At 49.5% G+C, this 19,316-nt stretch overlaps 1 long non-coding RNA gene across 1 annotated transcript; it reads right to left on the reverse strand.

The window, feature by feature from the left end:
• Positions 1-8,353: 8,353 nt before the first annotated feature.
• On the reverse strand, positions 8,354-18,984 carry LOC105237165. The gene is made up of 3 exons (XR_002142278.2): positions 18,653-18,984; positions 17,210-17,404; positions 8,354-8,395 (listed from the first exon to the last, which is right to left on the reverse strand). It is a non-coding gene; the product is annotated as an uncharacterized LOC105237165 (long non-coding RNA).
• Positions 18,985-19,316: the final 332 nt, after the last annotated feature.

Here is a 19,316-nt window from a genome sequence, read left to right on the forward strand (position 1 = left end):
CTTGTGTTCCCTCTCTCGCCGGCTGTCTCTATCTCTGTCAAATAAATAAATAAAATCTTAAAAAAAAAAAAAAGATCTCGAGTCAGAAAGGAATTCCCCCAGTGTTGCAGAGGAAACAGAAGCCGAGCGAGCAGAGGGGAGGTTTCCAGTCCTCTAGCTAAGCAGCTGCACGTGCGTGGGGTGGGAGCCATGTGGGGGTCTGAGTGTGCGCGCGGGCATGTGGGGTGTGCGTGCATGCGTGTGCCTGCAGGGGAAGGGTCAGACAGGGTGGGAGGTGGCGAGTGAGGCACGGAGAGAATGTCTCTTTCCTTTCTCTGATCACCCCAGAGATTTTCTCGACTTTACAGGTGGAACTGAAGATAAATGGATTAGCCAGGTGAATAAACCTGTATTAGAAAACCTTCTGAAAAAATCAATTTGAGAGAGAAGATTTGGGAAAATAAAATATGATCAACTGTGTCAGATAGCTTGAATGAATCGATGCCTGCAAGTCTGGTAAACAATTTCTGATCTACGGCTCCCGTGGTAGCCTTGCTGGTGGTAGTTACCTTAGTAATTGGACCGTGGGATGAGGCCAGGCCAGAATGAAAGGCATTAAAAATGATGTTTCTTCAAGTGAAAATTAATTTATTTGCTGACCAACAAAGACCAAAGTAATTTCAGAATTTAAAGGATGGCGAGACATCATAAAATTGTTTACACTTTTCGCCCCCTCCTTAAATTAGGCATGGAACCTGAAAGGAAATGAGAAAGAAACCAGCCTCTCCGTCCCCATGCGGGATATTCTGAGCACAGAGGCCGGCGGCTGACCCTGAGCAGGGGCGCAGGTGACCCGGGCGGCCGGGGGTGCAGGGGGAAGGAGGGCCAGGCAGGACCCCACACGGAGCTCCAGACACCCAGTATCTACTGCAGGCAAAATCAAAATCCCACGGAAAGTTGGAGGAGCTTGGCTTTCCTGCTCTGGACTTGGTCCACATGGGAGCAGGGCAAGTTAAAGCAGCAGCTTTGGGGCTGGAAGGAGTCACTCTCACAAAAGGAGGAAGTCCATCGTTGAGATAGAAGTTAAGACCTGAGGTGGTGGGGTGCACCTGCACGGAGAAGGCAGGTGGTCTGGAGGGCAGGCAGGGTAGACCCCCCACGCCCGCATGGCAGCCAGAAGGATCTTGTAATGGGGATAAACGTAGACCCCCCCACTCCAGCTTGAGCCACTGGGATATGGGAGCCACCTCTTAGCAACTTGTCAAATGTTTTAGAAAATGCCCTTCAATGGGTAGAAAGCAGAATGCTTTCAATAAAACAAGTCCTGAGAAGCAAGGAGCAATCATTCGCACACGGTGGGTCATCTGTTTGTGGGCCTCTCTTTCCAGTTCCCAGTTCAGCGACATCACTGTAGTCGCTTTCCCGAGATCGGTCCTGATGGAAGTGTTCCCGCCATTGAAATGGGAGCTGATCTGCGGTATTGGCCCAGCTCCCCAGCTGATGGTTGAACTTGAACCAGCACGCCATGGCTGACAGCCTTCCGTGGCTTCAGACTGCAATGCTCACAGATGGCGGGCTGCTCCTCTCCAGGCTGCAGCGCCCCCAGCTCTCCCCGCCACCTGCTCTGCACGAGCTCACGAGCAGTTCACCTGCTCCTTGGATGTCCCCTGGGACGGCCTGTTCCTTCGTCCCGGAATGCTGCTTTGTGTTGGCCGTCTTTCCCTCTTTCAGGCCTCGGCTGAGATGTCACCTCCCCCGAGCCCGGGGGCTTCTGTCACCTCATCCTCTACGGTCACCGTCACACTACACCCTGGAACCCTCATATTGTTTGCCTGGTCTGGCCTCCTGAACCCACACATTTCCTCGAGTCCAGCCCAGCGCCTGGACCAACCCAGGCCGCTGAATTGAATGAGTGAATGAACGAATGAAAACAAATTATTGAATGAGTGAATCATAGACAGCCTCAAATACCACCAGGGACTAGTCACCGTTTCTGGCCATAATTACTTCTCTATTTCTGTTCTGGAAGTAAGTACCTTCAGAGCCAATCCCACTTCCAATGGTGAAAACCCTCGAAGGAGTAAGTTTTTCTTTCCTCCGGGTGAAGGAGGCGCGACGAGCCTGGGCTCACGGGAGGGGCCAAGCAAAGAAAAGGCCACCAAGTACAGACTTTGCTCACCTAAACTTGCTGAATGACATTCCCAGGAGCGGAGTCAAGAGCTATGGACAATCCTACCTGCCGACTACAACACCATTTAAAAAAAAAACAAACTCTCAGATGGAAAAGATTAGACAATTCAGTAACAGACTGTGTTGGAAAACGTATCAACACACATGCATTCTCCTCTGTGGTGTGTGGGAGCTTAAACTGATACCTTTGACACTGTTAAAATCCAAATGCTCTTGCCCTTTGACCTAACTATTCCACATTTAAAATTTATCCAACAGATCTGTGTTCACACAGGTACATTTCAAGTTCCCAAGTTTAGTCACTGGGGCAAAAGATCAGCAACAACGTAGGAGCCCCTCGGTGAGGGGCTAGTTAAGCCAATTACAGCATGTCCAGAACATGAAATGCTATGGAAAAAGAATGAGGAAGTTCTCGATGTGCTACTGTGGAATGTTCATCAAGATATATTGAATGAACCACAGGTATGGGTTACGATTTGTGTAAAAATGAGCCAAGGGAGACAGGTGTATGCACAACACACCTGTGTTAAGAACGGCTGTGGAAGGATGTACGAGACACCGGGGACCTGGCTGACTTTGGGTAAGGAGGCAGATGGCCGAGAAACAAGAGTAAGAGGAAGACATTTCACTGCGTGTTGTAAATGTCAAGGAATCGAGAAATGCCAACTCTCATGCCAAAAACTTAACAAATGTAAGCTATAGATTTGGCACGAGAGAAGTTGAGAGAAATTCTGTATCTCAGTCGTATCGATTCCACCCAGCTTTCCTTGCTGGAAAAGATGTACTAGTTGGGGAAGGGCTCCTAACTCTGGGGTGTAACTGACCTGCTGTCGTCTTTGGCTTCTCCACGTGTCCTGGCCTCGGGCCGCAGACCGCCTCTGCTCTGCCTATATTCACACACTCGGGGACCTCATCCAGCCTACACACCAAAGACGCCCAGTCTGTTTCCAGCCTGGACCTCCCTCCTGAGCTTCAGGCTTGAGACGTCAGCTGCCCACGTCTGTGCTCGGACACGGTCACCTCCAACACCACAGCATCGGCCCCGGCATGCAGCCCTCAACAGGCCTCCTGCGTCGTAAAGAGTCATACCCTTAGGGTCATTCCCTCCTCTCCCCCCCAAATTTAACCTGTCAGCAAAAGTGGGTCACGCCAACTCCAACCTAGCCCAAATACATACATGTGTAAGCACCTGGTCAGCTTCTGTCCTGGCCTACACCACTCCCCCTGCTCACCTGAACTGTCGTCAAAGCCTCCCGCCTGGTCTCTCCCTGACAGCCTGAAAACACAGCCAGCTGGACCCTGTGAAAGCCCAACTCAGATCATGTCACTCTTCTGCTCCAAACTCCCAGTGGTTTCCCATCTCAGAGTAAAATCCAAAATCCTTGCAATATCCCCTAAGGCCCTCTATAATCCTTTGTCCTCGCCCTATACTCTGGCCTCATCTCCTACCACCCTCCCCCTTGCTTGTGCTGTTCCATCTATGCCAGCGTCCCTGCTCTTCCTCAAATATGCCAACCACAGGGCCTTTGCACTTGCCGTTCCCTCTGCCTGGAAATTCCTTCTTCCAGACAACAATGGCTCACCTCACTTCCTTCAGGCCTTTACTGAAACATCACCTCCTAGGTGAGGTCTACCTTGGTCACTCTATCTGCAGTTACAACCCTCCTCTTCCCTGCCCCTCCCCTGCTTTCCCACCTCCCTTCTCACCAATAAACCATGTGTTTTACTTATTTATCTCGTATATTATCGGTTTCCCCCTCTTGAATGTCGGCTCCGCTAGCGCAGGGATATTTGGTTTCTTAATGGCTGTGTCCCTGGAACTTACAACAGTGCCTAGCACACAGTAGGTGCTCAATAAATATTTGTTGGACACATAAATCATCTAGGTGGTTGGCCCTCCGGCCAGTGGTTGGCAACCTTCTTGAGTCTGTTTCATTGCACAGGGACAGAACGCCCAGCAACGGCTCTCATGGGCTTTAGCGGCATCTCCGCTGCTCAGCTGTAGGGCACCTTCTAGAGACGCACCATCTACCCCCGACCATACTCAGCAGGCAGAGGCCTGCATATCCCTCATCCCCAAAACTCCTTCTTTGGTGCTACACTGAGGTTACCACAGAGCATGAGCCAGAAATCCAAATGCCCATAGATGCCTGACGGGACACGGAAGTGAGGGACATGGGACAGGCCTGGAGTAAGGGACAGGCCCAGCCAAAGGGGCAGCCTCTGGCCAGCTCTGGCCAGCCAGTGCCAGGCAAGGATGTGGTTCACCATGGTTGGGTCTTCCGGTCTTTCTGGGGGAAACCGGAAATCTTTTTTTAAATGGGAAGCCTCCTAGAAAATACCCCAACACTGAGGGTTTAATCAAACCCATCCTAAGGGTCACTAGCTGTAGACCTCTGCATGGACCCTGGACCTCGCAGAACACTGAGGAGGGGACACCCTTGGGACAGGCTCTGTGGTTGTAAGGCGTTGGGAAAAATTGTGTTTCCTCTCCATTGTGCTCTAAGGAGGGTGGATTCCATCAACTGAAAGATGGGCTGTACTGACTTCAGCTTTCTTCTCATTGTATGGCCTCCAATGACCTTCGCTCTGCTTACAGATGGGGTTCACAAGTTTATGTGGCATGCAAGCTTAAGGAGGGGAGACTCCACTCAAGTGCTTCAGAAAGGAGCAAAATGAGGGGAGAAGGCAGAAGTGGGGAGGAAGGGGGAGGAAAGGCTGGAGGGGCTGACAGAGAACGAGGAGGCCAAATGGGGATTTTTATTCATCAGGAACTGTGGGGGTGTTCCTCGTGGATCCCTTCCTTGGTCTAGATACAAAATTTTTACTCAGTACATTTGTGCCAGTGGACTTCATCTCTGCAGGGAGGAGTTTGAAGGAGGAGGAAAGGAGTGAACAGATGTGATTCTCTGTGGCCAAAATTAGTTTTAAATATTGATCCAAAGTTGGGGGCAAAGACCCAGGGACTCCACTCATTGGCACAAGCGCATATATACACAGAAGAATTGAAAACAAATGTTCCAGCAGAAACTTGTACATACGTGTTCATAGCAGCAGTCTTCACAAAGTCCAAAGGTGGAAACCCCACAACGCCCATGAACGAATTAACGGATAAAACAAACATGGCGCATCATTCAGCCGTAGAAGGGAGCATATACCGACTAACACCTGCGACGACACGGATGAGCCTTGAGGACGAGACGCCAGGTGAAAGAGGCCAGCCACAGACAGACCATGCATTACAGGATTCCATTTATCTAAAATAACCAGGACAGGCAAATCTATGGAAACGACGTAGCGGTTGCTTAGGACCGAGCTGGCGGTGGGTGTGGGGTGACTACAGGGCTGCTAGCTCAAGGGGACGAGGTTCATTTTGGGGATAATGAGGATGCTGTTGCTCTAAAACTGGCGACGGTTGCACAACTCTGAACCTTTGGATTGTACACTTTGGGAGGACTGTACGGTATGTGAGTTACATCTTACCAAAGTTATTCAAAAATAAAAAAGTTGGTGCCGCACCAGGGGAAGAGTCATGATCCACCAGGTACCATGACTCACCCACCAAAAACCTAGAGCCAGACACATGCTCAGGCAGGAGGGGCAGACGGACGATGGGGCCGGACTGGGCGGGCGTGGGACTGGAAACTCTCTTAAAGTGACCGCCACCAGAGGTCACCAAAGTAAGAAAGGGACAGAGGAACAGAGAAGTTGCCAGCACCCTTTCCTGCCGGGGACACTCCCTCGGCCCTCCACAGCAACCACAGAGGCTCTGCCCTCCGAGAGCAAGTTTATTTCATAAACTCAAGCCAGCACCCAAGACAAAGTGTGCATGTTTAGAATTAAGGCCCTTTTCATACTAGAGATTAATGGGATTAACCTAAGGAGGCGGCTTGAAATCCCGGGACGGGGGGCGCAGCAGCTGCCAGGACCATGGTCGGTCTGAGCAGGGACCAAGGCCGGGAGCCGCGCACGAGTTGGGATCTTCCCAGTTTGTTTCCAAGCACTGACACTTTGTAACAAGGGCCCAGAAAGCTCGCTGGAGCCCCCGGCTTGTCTGCGAACCTAAGATGTACTGAGGAGGGTGGAGACAGGAGCCCTCCCCGGGCTGCATCTGCAGCTGGGTTCCTCGCAAAGAAAGCCCAGCTCCTTGGTGGCACTTCGGGACGCGATGACGGTCCCAGGGCTGCTGGTGGCAGCTGCCTCCTTCTCCCAGCCCTGGCTCGCTCTCGGGCCTCCTCCTGGCGAAGCCCCTTCCGTTTGCCCCTGTGGGCTAGATCTGGAGTTTCCAGAGCCTTCGCTGTCACGGCCTACAGCTCAGCGTCTTCATTTGTCATCAGCAGGACAGGCATAAGACTGACCCCAGATGGTGTCTTCACGGCTGTTTAATGAGCAGATTCACGTAAAGCACATTTGTTCCCCTTATACTGGAGGTGAGCGTGTATCGTGGTGGACACGGTCCCCGGGTCTCTCGCTAGCCCACATGACCAGGCTCGAGGTAAGTCAGCAAGGTAAAGCATCAAAGCTGGCGAGATAAAACTAACGAACGTCTGTGCTCCGCAAGAAAAAGCATCCTTTGTGGGAATCCCAAAGCAAAACCATGGACCGCTTTCAAATGCACCGTGGGTTCTCCCCAGCCACACTCCGGGAGAGGCCTGCCTCCTGAGGGGGGTTACCCGGCAGCCCCCCAGGCTCGACGGCAGGTCAGTCTCTGCAAGCCTGCCTTCGCCGGCCACGCAGGCCCCACCTGCTTCTCCCCAAGAGGAGACAGACCTTCCAGGGCCCCCCTGCGCACCCACCTGGGTGTCCGACCACCAGCAAGGTGGTCAGGTACTAAGGCCGGGCACTTATCCTTCCCACAGAAATAATCATCAGGAGCCCCTTTGATTTGCAGGGAAAGCGGGGCTCCTGGCTGTACTCCCTGTCAGGCCGGCCCTTTGAACGGGCTCACTCCATAATTTAGAGCTTGAATCTTGTTTTAAATGGCAGTTAAAAATTGTATGTGGCAGTTCACAATGAAATTTAGCTTGACAGCTTGGACATAAAACTAAAAATAAATGACTTCACATCCAAATAATAAGTAATAACAATGTTAGCCTGCATAAGAATAGCAGGGCTGGATTCAAATACAATATTAATTTTAGGAATATGAGTGACTGGGGAGAGACAGAGGCAAAGAAACAAATCCTTCATATAGCGACGGTCTCCTCTTATCCCCCAGGCAACTAGCTGCCTGGCACCTCGGCCGCACAGCAATTACGTGCTGTAATGGAGCCGGCACAAATAAGCAGAAAGATTTTATTAAACCAAATGAGCAAATCATCTGCGTATTATTGCGATTTGATTGACACTGACAAGTGTCGAGCAGACGCGGATGTGAATATGATAAAGCAGCTTGCAGAAAAGCTCTTGATAATGTTACTCTTGATAAAGTTGCCGGGCCACCCTCTCTGAGTAAATAAAGGGGAAAGGAAGATGACGCATATTAATTCTCCTCGTTGGCAGCCTCCTGGAGGGGCGGGAGGGGGACCCCCCCCAAAAAAAAGTTGCAATGGGTTCAGCATATGGCATTTCATATGAATACCAAAATTGCATCTGTGATTCGCACAGACTTTACGATAATATATTAATATTAAAACTAAAGGTCATTCCGCAGAACGGTTAAGCTGCCTGAGCTTCAACCTTTATACCAATAACAGACTCTGGAAAGTGAGAAATATTTGAATACTCAAAAAAAAATATTTTTCTTTTTTTTTTTTTATTTGGGAGGATTGCGGGCTGGCGTTCGCTCAGGTGGCCCCTCACCCACCTGCCTTCTCCGGGGACAATGACAGGGCTACCTGGAGGGTGCCTGCATCTGAGACAGCTGGCGCTGCCAGGGAGGAGAGGTGATTAATTGCCACAGGCCTCGGGCCCTCGGCGCGGCGGCATTGCACTAATGACTCCCTTATGAACGGGCTGCGCGCGGCCCCGACGCGGCTCCACGGAGTCAGCACAAAACTTTACACGGCTGCTCGGGGCGCTCGGAGCAAACGGGCCAGCGCCAGGCGGGCTCTGTCTAGGGCGATTTAAGGGGAGACCCGCTTGAAGGCAGGGGGCCGGCTGCGATGACCTCTGGAGCTCCCTCCAGGGGCTGGTTTGCTCTGATTCTGTCAGTCGGGCTGGCTGGAACGAGAGTCCTGGCTGGGTGGTGGATGGGTGGGCTCTGAAGTTCTCCCAGAAGAGGAGCCTGGAAGAGAAGGCCGGGAATTGGGAGACCTGCCGAACTGAGGGGCCATCCAAGTGAACCCGCATCCAGAGAAGGGTTTTATTTCTAAGTGTCATGGGCAGATCCACAAGTCTGGCCTCTAAACTCAAGGTGGACAGGTAGCCTGATGGGCTGGAGGCAGGTGGCTCAGGCTGGCTGACTTCCTAAGCGAATCCACGACCTGGCTGGTTGCGTGAAATTGACCAGGCAGGCAGTATTTACACCGGCGAAATTGGCAAACACTTTACATCAAGGCGCCTTCTCCACCCGCCTGTTTATAGACATTTCAGCAGCAGGTCACTGACTCCTGGCAAGGTCCTGGGAGGGGGGAGGGGAAGAGTCCACTTTGTACAAGCATCTGGGTTGTTGCCCTGTTTACTGGCATGACCTTATATGGACACAGATCGCAGTTAATCTAGTAAATATCTAGTCTTCACAATCGGAATTCGGTACAAAGAGGAAGGGGGGAGGCTAAATTAAGTCCAACCTAATACAATAATTCTAACATTCTCTAGGCAGTTCTCTACCTTTTTTGGGAGAATAACTTGGGCTCTGATTTCTCAGACTACCGCCTCTCCAGCTGGCTCTGTTCTGAGGCAGCACCTGAGTGAACGGGGTGGGTGATGGTACGTGTCTTGAGGGTCTGCCTCTCTGTGAAGGTGGCCCTTGACCCCTGGCTACTGCTCACCTTGCTGGCATTCTGGTGTTGGAATTAGAGATCTGGGCCCCCTTGGCCCGGTCAGCCTCATCTCTGGCAGGTAGACGCCCCTCCCATCTAAACCTTCTGGTGGAGGCAGGCCGGTCAGCTTCTGCCATGGAGTCTCCTTGTCCCTCCTGGATGGGGGAAGGCTCCTGGTTGCACCCACGCCATGACAGAATGGAATGGAAGGCCGCTCTGGAAAGCTGTGCTCCTCTGCCAGACCACGTACCACCCACTTCACTGTGCTGTGGCCTAACCCAGGTCTGTGCAGAGGCGGGGATCTGTTTCCAGGGTTCTCGGGGGAGCTGGCACAGAAATACCTCCCCCATTCCTTTTGGCCACATCTTTCCCTCTCCAGGCCAGAGTATGGAGCAGGGAGATAGAGACACACAGATGCTTTCTTCTCTCTGTCCCTCCCGCCTTCCTCCTCCAAAATCTGCCAAGGCCAATTCAATTCCTGCAGCTTAGTGTTTTTCAAACTGTGAGCCATGACCCATTGGTGGGGGATGAAATAAAGTCAGTGCTTCCCAACTAACATTAATCAAAAAGACAAAGAATTTTAAAAGTGAGAAAACTACCACATAAAACAAGGCTAAGAACTGTTCTCTGAAATGGGCTTTGTGTGTGTGTGTGTATGTGTGTGTGCTCTAGTTAAAAATGTAAAATGCATTTCTTCCTCTGCATTATGGAAAACACGGCTGAAAGTAACAGTTCTGCATCCTATTCTCTTATCCCAGAGCAACAGACCACACAGGTCAAGGGCCACAGGGGTATGACCTCCACTCTGGGAGGCCCCCAGACACTGCTGCTTCCAAGCTTGGCTCTTGATCTGCTAACCAAGGAGACAACTCAGAAAATGTCACCAGCACAAGCCTGGCTTGCCACGCAAAACCGATTTTGAACGTCAGGTCTCTGTTTCTTGTACCTTTTCTGTAAACAATGGTGACCTTTCCTTTTGCCCCAGGTAAGACGGATGCCTCCATCCAGCTTCTCCAGGGCATCACTTTCAGAAAGGCCAAAGAGAAAAGGGGATTCATGTTGCTAAAGATATTTCTCCTGTTACACGTGGGTTGTCAAGCCCCCCTCACCCCTCCCGCTGGAAATTCCCCTCACCTAGGCAGCCACCCACGGGCAGCCACGGGTCCTGAGCCACATGCGGTCTCAAGATTACTCAGAAAGGACCCGATGTGCTCCTGAGATGCCCACGTGAGCCACGCTTGGCTACTATGAGCAAGCCTACGTGAGATTATGAAAAAGCCAGATGCCTTAGAGTCCCCTCCACGGGGACTAGGTTGGCGCGGTCCTCGTGATGGCTCTAGACTGTAAGCTTCAGGAGGCTGGAGAGCACGTCTGCTCTGACAGCATGCGCTCAGTCCCAGCAGAGTCTCCGGGACATGGGGTAGGCCCTTGCTAACATTGTGTGGGGTCAGTGTGGACTTATGTGGGAGAGGGGCCCACTGAAGGGCCTTCCATATTTATTTTTGTAATGGGGGGAGCCTGGGTGGCTTGGTCGGTTACGCATCCAACTCTTGATTTCGACTCAGGTCATGATCTCAGGGTCATGGAATTGGGCCCCATGTTGTCAAGCTCTTCACTGGGCATGGAGCCTGCTTAAGATTCTCTAACTTTCCCTCCCTGTCTCCCTCTTCTCTTCCCCCTATGTATATATTTATATAAATATACAGAGATATAGATATCTATTTAATGGGTTCCAGGGAACACTGTTAAATGGGGTACTCCAAACACCTCACATCACTGTATTAAAATAAGTAAAAAAAACAAAAAAAAACATCTTTTGTGTGTTGACAGATTTGCTAACAGGCAGAAACCAGGGATGACTGAAGTGATTTCTGCTGTCTATTAATCTTGGAATAAAACATTTTTGTTTGCTGTTATTCTAGGGGAGTCCATTGTAAGAGACCATCATTTAAAAAAATGTATGGTTTACAGGGTGATACACCAGAGTGTTGCCTGCTGTTTGTGTCTTTACACACATACCCTTACCGCTAGTAAAAGTGAGATACACACCCATCAATGTATTTTATGCCCCTCTGTTCCAGAATACACACAACGATAATATCATTCCCTATTTAATTTTGAATACTAGTCAGAGGAAAAAAATAAACAAGGCTGTATATTTTTTGGAATAATAGGTCTTTAAATTCTAAGAAATTTCAAGGGATAAAAAAATCAGTCAGTTAACAGAATTGGAAACCACAATTGCAGGCTATTCAGTGTCTATAAGATATGTATACTAATCCTTGCTTTCTTTATAGCCCACTGTAACCAAAACTATTTTGAATGAAGATGATTTTCTCAAGGTACCATTTTGAACAGTTTTTCCATTGCCCATGCTCAGAGCAAACTTTGTAACTGGGCACTCAAGACTTAGAGAAGCCAAACCTACACTACATTTCTAATTTTATGTATTCACTTATCCCATCATTCCATCAGAAAATACTTATTAAACACCAGAATATGAGCTAAGACCTTGGAAAGACAGACAAGGCCTCTCACCTCTCAAGGCCCCATACTGGAACATAGGTTCCAGTAGGAGGAGATGAAGAAGTAAACATGTAGATGAGTAACAGATTGTTGTCTGGGCTATGAAGACCCAGGTGAGGTGATGGAGGACACCTGCTGGGGAGGGAGGGTGAATTTACGTAGAGGTCAGGGAAGGCCCCTGAGGACGCACTGAGAGCCAGCCGGTTCAAAGGGCCAGATCCAAGCCAGCTTAGGAGGGAAGCACGTGAGCTAGGGAAGGGAAGGAGCCCTGAGAAGGGAGAAGTGCCCAATAACAGGAGCCAAACCACATAAGGACTTGAAGATCTACCCATTTTATGTTAAGAGCCATTTGAATACAAAGATCATGGTTCCTGGTAGCTTTATTCATAATTGCCAACAAACAGGGAAAAATTCAAATGCTCCACTGCTAATGGATACATAAACATGGCACAACCATTTAATGATGTACGCTCAGCAATAAAGACAGACAACCATGTGGGTGTATTGCCGATGCATTATCCCAGGGTAGGAGCCAGACTTTGCACCCATTATCTATGCTGGGTAACAAATCGTCCCCAAACCCAGCAGGGGCCAGGAAGGACAGTCTTACCCTGTGTCTGAAAGAAACACTGGAAATATTTAAGAAGCAGAACAGCTAGTTGTAGAAGTTATGACTACGTTGTCATCTTACTTCTAGAAAGAGAACTTTCTATCATTCTCCACAAATAAGCCTCATCCGTGGAGCTTTGCCAAGTGGTGGAGACAGAACCATACAACTCCCAGCACTCATTAGTCACATTACTGGAAGCATAGTGGTCTACTTTGTCAGATCAGCTGGGAAGAGAATGTCCTGCGACGTGACATAGCCATGATATGCATAAGCCAGCACAGGACTGATACGATCTACAGCAGCAAATCCACAGCCACAGAGCCCCGTGCTGGCTCCCCGCCGACACCTCTGTGACCCCAGACCTTCCAAGTGTCAAAGCCTCAGTGTCCCTCACCTGCACAAGTTGGGGCTGGGACCTAATCTCTCGTGCCCCTTATTATTAGCCATCGTCCTGTGATTTAAGGACATGGCCCTGCTTGTTCCCAGGCAGAGCGGGGGGCTTCTTAGCCTTTTGAGCACACCCATGCCTATGTCCCAGGGCCATTCGGATACCACCTTCCTGATTTCTGTCACATCTGCCGGCCACCTGCTCAACTGTTTAATCTTTTCCTTCAAATGAACTCACTTTTTTTTATAAACTTAAACTTAAGTCTGCTTATTTGAAAAGTAAACTTTATGTCAGGATGATGGCCATAAAGGTCCAGAATTTTCCACTAAGTGTGGGAAGGTGGAAATCAGGGAGACTTGTCCATTTGAAGCCAACTATAAAATAAAATGAAAGCAATTTCTGGTTCAATACCATTAGGGTTGGAGACTTGGGTCTACATCTGTGTTTTGTTTTTTTAAGAGGCAAGATTGAAGAGAGGTGTTACAGACCTATTAGCACCCAACTGAGCCATTCTCCTTGCTTCATCTGAAGGCTTCAAAGATCATGGAGAAGGCAACAATTTCGTCCTTTGCTGATTCAGTGCTATTTGATGCTGTATCTATGTGTTACCAACATGCTGTCCACACTTTGGGAAACATTCAACTTGACATGCATTATAGTTATTTCAGAGGTGGTTCCCTTGCTTCCCCTGACGGGAGTCCCAGAGACCAGATGGTTTTTGGTTTCTCCATCTCTGCACCCCTGCCAGACGTTCCCAGTTACTCCTGCAGTGGGCTTGGTGGCTCTGGCACACGTCACGCCTGACGGAGATGTAAGAGTGAGCAAGGGGGAGAAGGGAGGGCAGCCGTCATCACGGTTGTTGTTACGACATCAATGAGCTTTGTCTGAAGTTCTAAGGAGGAGAAAGGAGCACACCAAAGGAAGGAGCTGGGCTAAGTACGGTCTGGAGATGATGGAGAGATTTTGAGCCTCCAAGTGGTTCAAGTCTATGAAACAGAGGGAGCCTGGGTGGCTCAGACGGTTAGGCATCCGACTCCTGATTTTGGCTCAGGTCATGATCTCACCGTCATGAGACAGAGCCCCGCATCAGGCTCTGTGCTCAGCAGGAGTCTGCTTGTCCCGCTCCCCCTGCCCCGCCCCCCGCTCATGCATGCGTTCCATCTCTAAAATAAAATCTTTAAGAAGTCTGCAGAACAGTAGTTACACAGAACATGCAAAAGCAGCGAAAATTTTGGAGGTTTTTTTTTAAATTTAAAGACCTAGGATTTGGGGTTTCTGGTTTCTTCCCCCCCCCCATGAAAAATTAGAGCTGCGCCTCCCCTGTAAGGGGACAAAACTGAGTAAAGAGGTGCCTTCGAAGGCTGGAAGGTCCACAAACTCGTACAGCCATGTTCATCGTCGCCAAAAGGTAGAAACACGAATGACCGCCAACTCATGACTGGCTAAATACAAAGGTGGCATATCCAAACCATCCAAACCGGAGCGTAGGCTTCAGCCATACAAAGGAATGAAGCAAGGATGTGTGCTACAACAGAGCGGGAAACACTATGCTAAGTGAAAGCCAGACACAAAAGGCCACATATTATGATTCTATTCATATGGGACATCCAGAACAGGCAGATTCATGGAGACAGAAAGCAGATTAGTGGTAGCCAGGGGCTGGGAAGAGGATAGGATGGGGGAGGTGATGTCTAAAGGGCATGGGGTTTTCTTCTTGGGTGATGAGAATGTTCTAGAATTGATGTGGTAGGGGAGGGATATTGCAATAAACCTGCCCCCCCCACACACACCTTGGAGGCGTGTAGTTTTCTAAGGCAGCTGGGAGGGCAATGGGTGATGCCTGCTGACGAAGTTTGCTTGGAGCAGTGGCTGCCCGTGGGAATCACCTGTGGGGGGGCTCCAGAAACCTCTGATGCTGGACCCACCTGGGCTGCTCGGGGCAGAAGCTCTAGGGCTGTGACTGGCCTGCATGGTTTAAGAATCACCCCAGGTGATTCTCAGAGGCCGCTGAGGCGGAGAAGAGTGGTTCAGAAAGTTCAGAAATAAAGAGGTAAACTCGCCCCAGACGTAGGCCTTTGCTCGTCATCAGGTCGGCCCCCTTTTGCCCGGAGGACTTTCTATCCCGCAAATCCTACTTCTCTTCTCCCTTTCGTGACCTTTACAAATAAGTCAGCCGCAGGAGAAGCCCCACGCTCCATCGACATCATCAGTCACGAGGAAAACACAGGTCAAAACCACAAGGAGATAGCACTTCACACCCAGGTCACACCCATCAGTCCGGCTAGCATCAAAAAAGGAAAACAACCCAGTTGTCTAGCAGTGATGAATGGATAAACAAGAACGCAGTGTATCCACACAATGGGGTATTATTCAGCCTTAGAAGGCGGGGGCCTTCTGACCCCAGCGGCAACATGGATGAACCCGGAGGACGCTATGCCAAGTGAAATAAGGCAGACACAGAAGGAAAAATACTATGGAATTCCACGTGTAGGAGATCCCTAGAAGCAGCAATTTCATTGAGACAGCGTGGACTAGGTTACCAAGGGCCGGGGGAAGGAGTGAATGGAGGGTTATTCGAAGGAGTACAGAGTTTCTGTGTGGGAGGATGGAAACGTTCTCCAGATGGATGGTGGGATGGCTGCACAGCTCTGACAATACACGGCATGCCGCTGAGTTGTACACTTACGGATGGTGGAAATGATCAGCTTGGTGTTGGGTATATTTTACCACGTTAAAACAATTAAGGGGAAAAAAAAGCCACAATGGCAGGCACGGAGAGATCTTTCCGTACTTCACAGGGAACAGACCCATTAGAAGCAGTGGAGGGGAAGATCCCACGACTGGGGCGCTCGCTCGCTCGCGCTCTCTCTCTGCACTTCGGTTCCCTCATAAACCAAAGGAGGAGAGCATGGTCCACGCGTCTCCGGGTGCGACAGACTGACCGAAATCCATAAAGCACCACGCACGGTAGCTGGTAAACGGTAAGCACTCGATATGTGGTGACACCATCGTGACCCACACCCACACGGAGTGTCTACTCTGACTCCACTCTCCATTCAAAAGGTGCGGAGCGTTTTGGGGATCATGAAAATGTCCTGGAATTAGTGTGGGGGTTGCACAACCTTGTGAATAAACTACCACTAAATTCACACTGCAAAACACATGGAAATTATATTTTTTTCAAAAGGGCAGGGCGTGTAGTCATGTGGCTGTCCATACGCAGACACACGATTGTGTGGAGGGCACACACATTCGCTGAGTGGCAAAGTCACGACCACCGAGGCAGAGAAAGGCCCGAGAGCCGCCATATTGTAAAAGCCCCCACCCCGTGGTACCAGTGACAAGCTAGGGCTGGGCTTCCTGGGACTTTAGTCACTTCTGTTCTTTTAGGTTAATGAGAGACCCCATCAGCTCAGAATACCTGTGACAACCTGCTTGGAAGTGGGGTTGGTACCTCCAAGACCACCACAGACGATGTCATACCTCTTTAGCCACCCGGGGTCGGTGGTGGGGGACTGCCAATACCTGCCACAGCTGGGCTGGGAGTGTGGTCACATGGGTGGGGAGCCTCCCCACCCCCAAAGAGGCAGTGAGGAGACCTGAGCATTCAATATCAGTGGGGTGATAACACCTGCTCCCTAGCAGACACCGTGCAGGACAGGTGTCCTTCGAAGGACAACGCCACAGACGGGGACTGCCATCTCCTGCCTGGAGCAGCCCACACCAAAGTCTTGGGGGCAGCAAGATCTGGCTCTTTCATACCATACTGGGCGGGAAGGGAGAAGTCTGCACCTACCAGAGGTTCAACGAAGGCAAATCCCCCTGGGGAATGGGGCTCAGGCTGAAACAGACTCAGGGTCACAGACATCCCAGAGTCCACATTCCGCCCACCCCCTTCTGGACTCTCACTGCCAGCAACTTTCACACTACCCCCTCTCCCCACCGGTCTTTCAGAACAAACCTGCAGGGCCTGAGGGATAGAAGACAGACAGCCACACACACACCCCCACCCAGCCTCGATCTCCTCCCTACTGACCAGGGTGCTAACAACGCTGGCTTTTAAACTGTTGGGAGGAGGAGGTGGGCTAATGCAAATCACTAGGAGAGGGCCAGCAAGCGCTAAGCAAATGCTCAGAGCGGTGCCTGCTTCCATGGTAACAATCATGGACGGCACCTGCCTTGGCAGCGCTCTCCCAGGTCGGCGCTTGGTCAGTCCCCACACCTGGCCACTGCTCCACATGGCATCAGGAAGGAGTTCTCACCTGAGGATCGAGCAGCCCACGTCTGGGACCCGAGAGCGTGGCCCAGCTGAAGGGAGGGTGTGGGAGGCAAGAGATGAGCTGGTAGCAAAGGGCAGATTCTAAGATTTCTTGAAAGAAACTTGGAGACTCCAGCATGCTAGGAAGGGGCTGGAACAATTTCCTTTTGGGGCTGTGAGAAGACCATTCTCGCCCCTGGTGATCACATGGCAAGGTGGAACCCTAGCAATACCCACCCACGATTATTTAGGAAAAACATCTAATACACTTTAAGTACCTCAATAAAGCATTTGAACTTAAAAAGGTGAGCACCTGACCCTTACAGGTGACTTACCGGCTCTCGGTTCCTTCCGAAAACAAGGAGAAAGGGCAGGAAGGAGCTACGCTGAGGGGGCTGGGGGCTCATGGTGTTCAGGCAGTTTGTTGAAGTTCAGACAGCCAGAATGATAGCGCTGGGCCTCTGGTGCTCGCCCCCGGGGACCTTTCCACACAAATTCCTGAGCCTTTTGTGGGCTGGATGGTAGGAAAACTGTCAGAAAAAAAATTACAGGGAGTGTTTCCATTTGGGACTTACCTTCAGCTCCCTGTGTAACCCCGCCAGCTAACTTTTCTCTGGGCCTGTTTCCTCAACTGTAAAATGGGGTCAGGGAAGAGGGTCTCAATTCCTGATTTTGCTCTGGGAATCCAGCAATGATTTGTGAATAGTTTTTCTAATTTCAAAAGCCGTGTAGCCTCTTCTTCCCACCTACGTACTGGAGAGACTCACCCATTTTCCAAGCTAAAGCACTTTTTCCTGATACCCCTTCGATTTTGCTCTGAAATCAGCTTCCTACTTCTCTGACTCAGGACCCCAAAGTTACGAGTTTTCTAATTCCAATGTCTTAAAGTGTTGGCGAATTCTGTTTAGGAATCAAAGTATGCTTTTGGCTTTAAGACTAAAGGTTTGAATCTCTGTTTTGTTTTGTTTTTAAGAAAAATGACGGATATCAGCCCTTAGAAAAATCAGCTCACTTCGAGACCTCCATGGCATTATTGCCTTCTTTAATATTGCTGACAGTCTCTTGCAAATGTATCACAAGTTGGCATTTATTAGTCTGAGGCACAAGTAAGGGGTATGTTATTTGATTTGAATAACAGCTCGCAGCTACAGTTTGAGTCCAGAAATATATTAGTCAGAAACAATCTCATTTAATAACACAGAAACTAATAAAAGAAAAGTATTCCAACTGATTCAGAATTGAATTTATGAATATTGCTTTAGCAGGATTAATGATCAAAACCCCAACCTGTTTGTCACGTTATAACTGACTTTTCCATTTAAATGCAAAACCAGAAGTCAATGAGTCCAAAGGATTGTATATTGCTTTGAAGAAAACCAGTTCATTTTACATGTAAGCTTCCAAATTGGCAATAAACTTTAATTACAGGGTCAGATAATCAAATTATAATCAAATAGCCTCACATAAAAATCTATGTTTGAAATTAATGAGATACAAGGCTGCCACTTGGTATCATTGAACCTCTGTAACTTACTAACAGACACTTCATTTTCATTCAAAAGTCACCTTAAGGACTTTCTTCTCAATTTCCACTGTGTCGCTTAATTTGATTTAGAAAACACTTCATTCTTAGACCATACCGCCCTTCGGATTTTCATATTCATCTCTGCATTTTCCTCTCTTTCAGCGCAGGGGAGGTCTGTTTTATAATTGACAGTGGGATTTCCAAATTGGCACTCTTGTAAACCTTTCCAACCGTGAGGCGGGTACATATCTACCTGGGTCTGGGAAGAACCTTCAGCCTGGTTCCAGGCGTTATCTGACAGAGGCACATCCACACCATGGGGCTGAGTGGCCCAGGACGTTTTGCTAGAGGAAAAAAAATGTGTATAGCTTAAAATTACTTGAATTATTTTGAAATCAACAAATACATTGGCAAGTGAATGGTGTTAACACACAGATGGTCCCCGGCTTATGACGGTTAGACTTCTGATTTTTTTGACTCTTAAGATTTTGCAAAAGCAGCATGCATGCAGTAGAAACTGTACGTAGAATTTTGAGTTTGGGTCTTTTCCCCAGGCTAGTGGTATGTGGTAGGACCCCCTCTCGAGATGCTGGCAGCCCCACCACCGTGAGGGTAAACCACCAACCAATTACACCTACGACCACCTGATTTTCACTCGCAGGATGACATTCGGTAACTCACATGAGATTTTCAACACTCTGTTATAAAATAGGCTCTGGGTGAGGTGATTTTGCCCGACTGTAGGCTACTGTAGGTGTTCTGAGCATGTCCAGGGGAGGCGAGGCTGAGCTACGACGTTCTGTAGGTGGGGTGTATTACGTGCATTTTCATCTTAGGATGAGTTTATCAGCATGTCACTCCACTGTAAGTTGGAAAGGTCTGCGCCTTCTCCACGGTCTCATTAGATACCAATGAGC

This window comes from Ailuropoda melanoleuca, chromosome 12, assembly GCF_002007445.2.
Source record: "Ailuropoda melanoleuca isolate Jingjing chromosome 12, ASM200744v2, whole genome shotgun sequence".
NCBI classification, from domain to species: domain Eukaryota; kingdom Metazoa; phylum Chordata; class Mammalia; order Carnivora; family Ursidae; genus Ailuropoda; species Ailuropoda melanoleuca.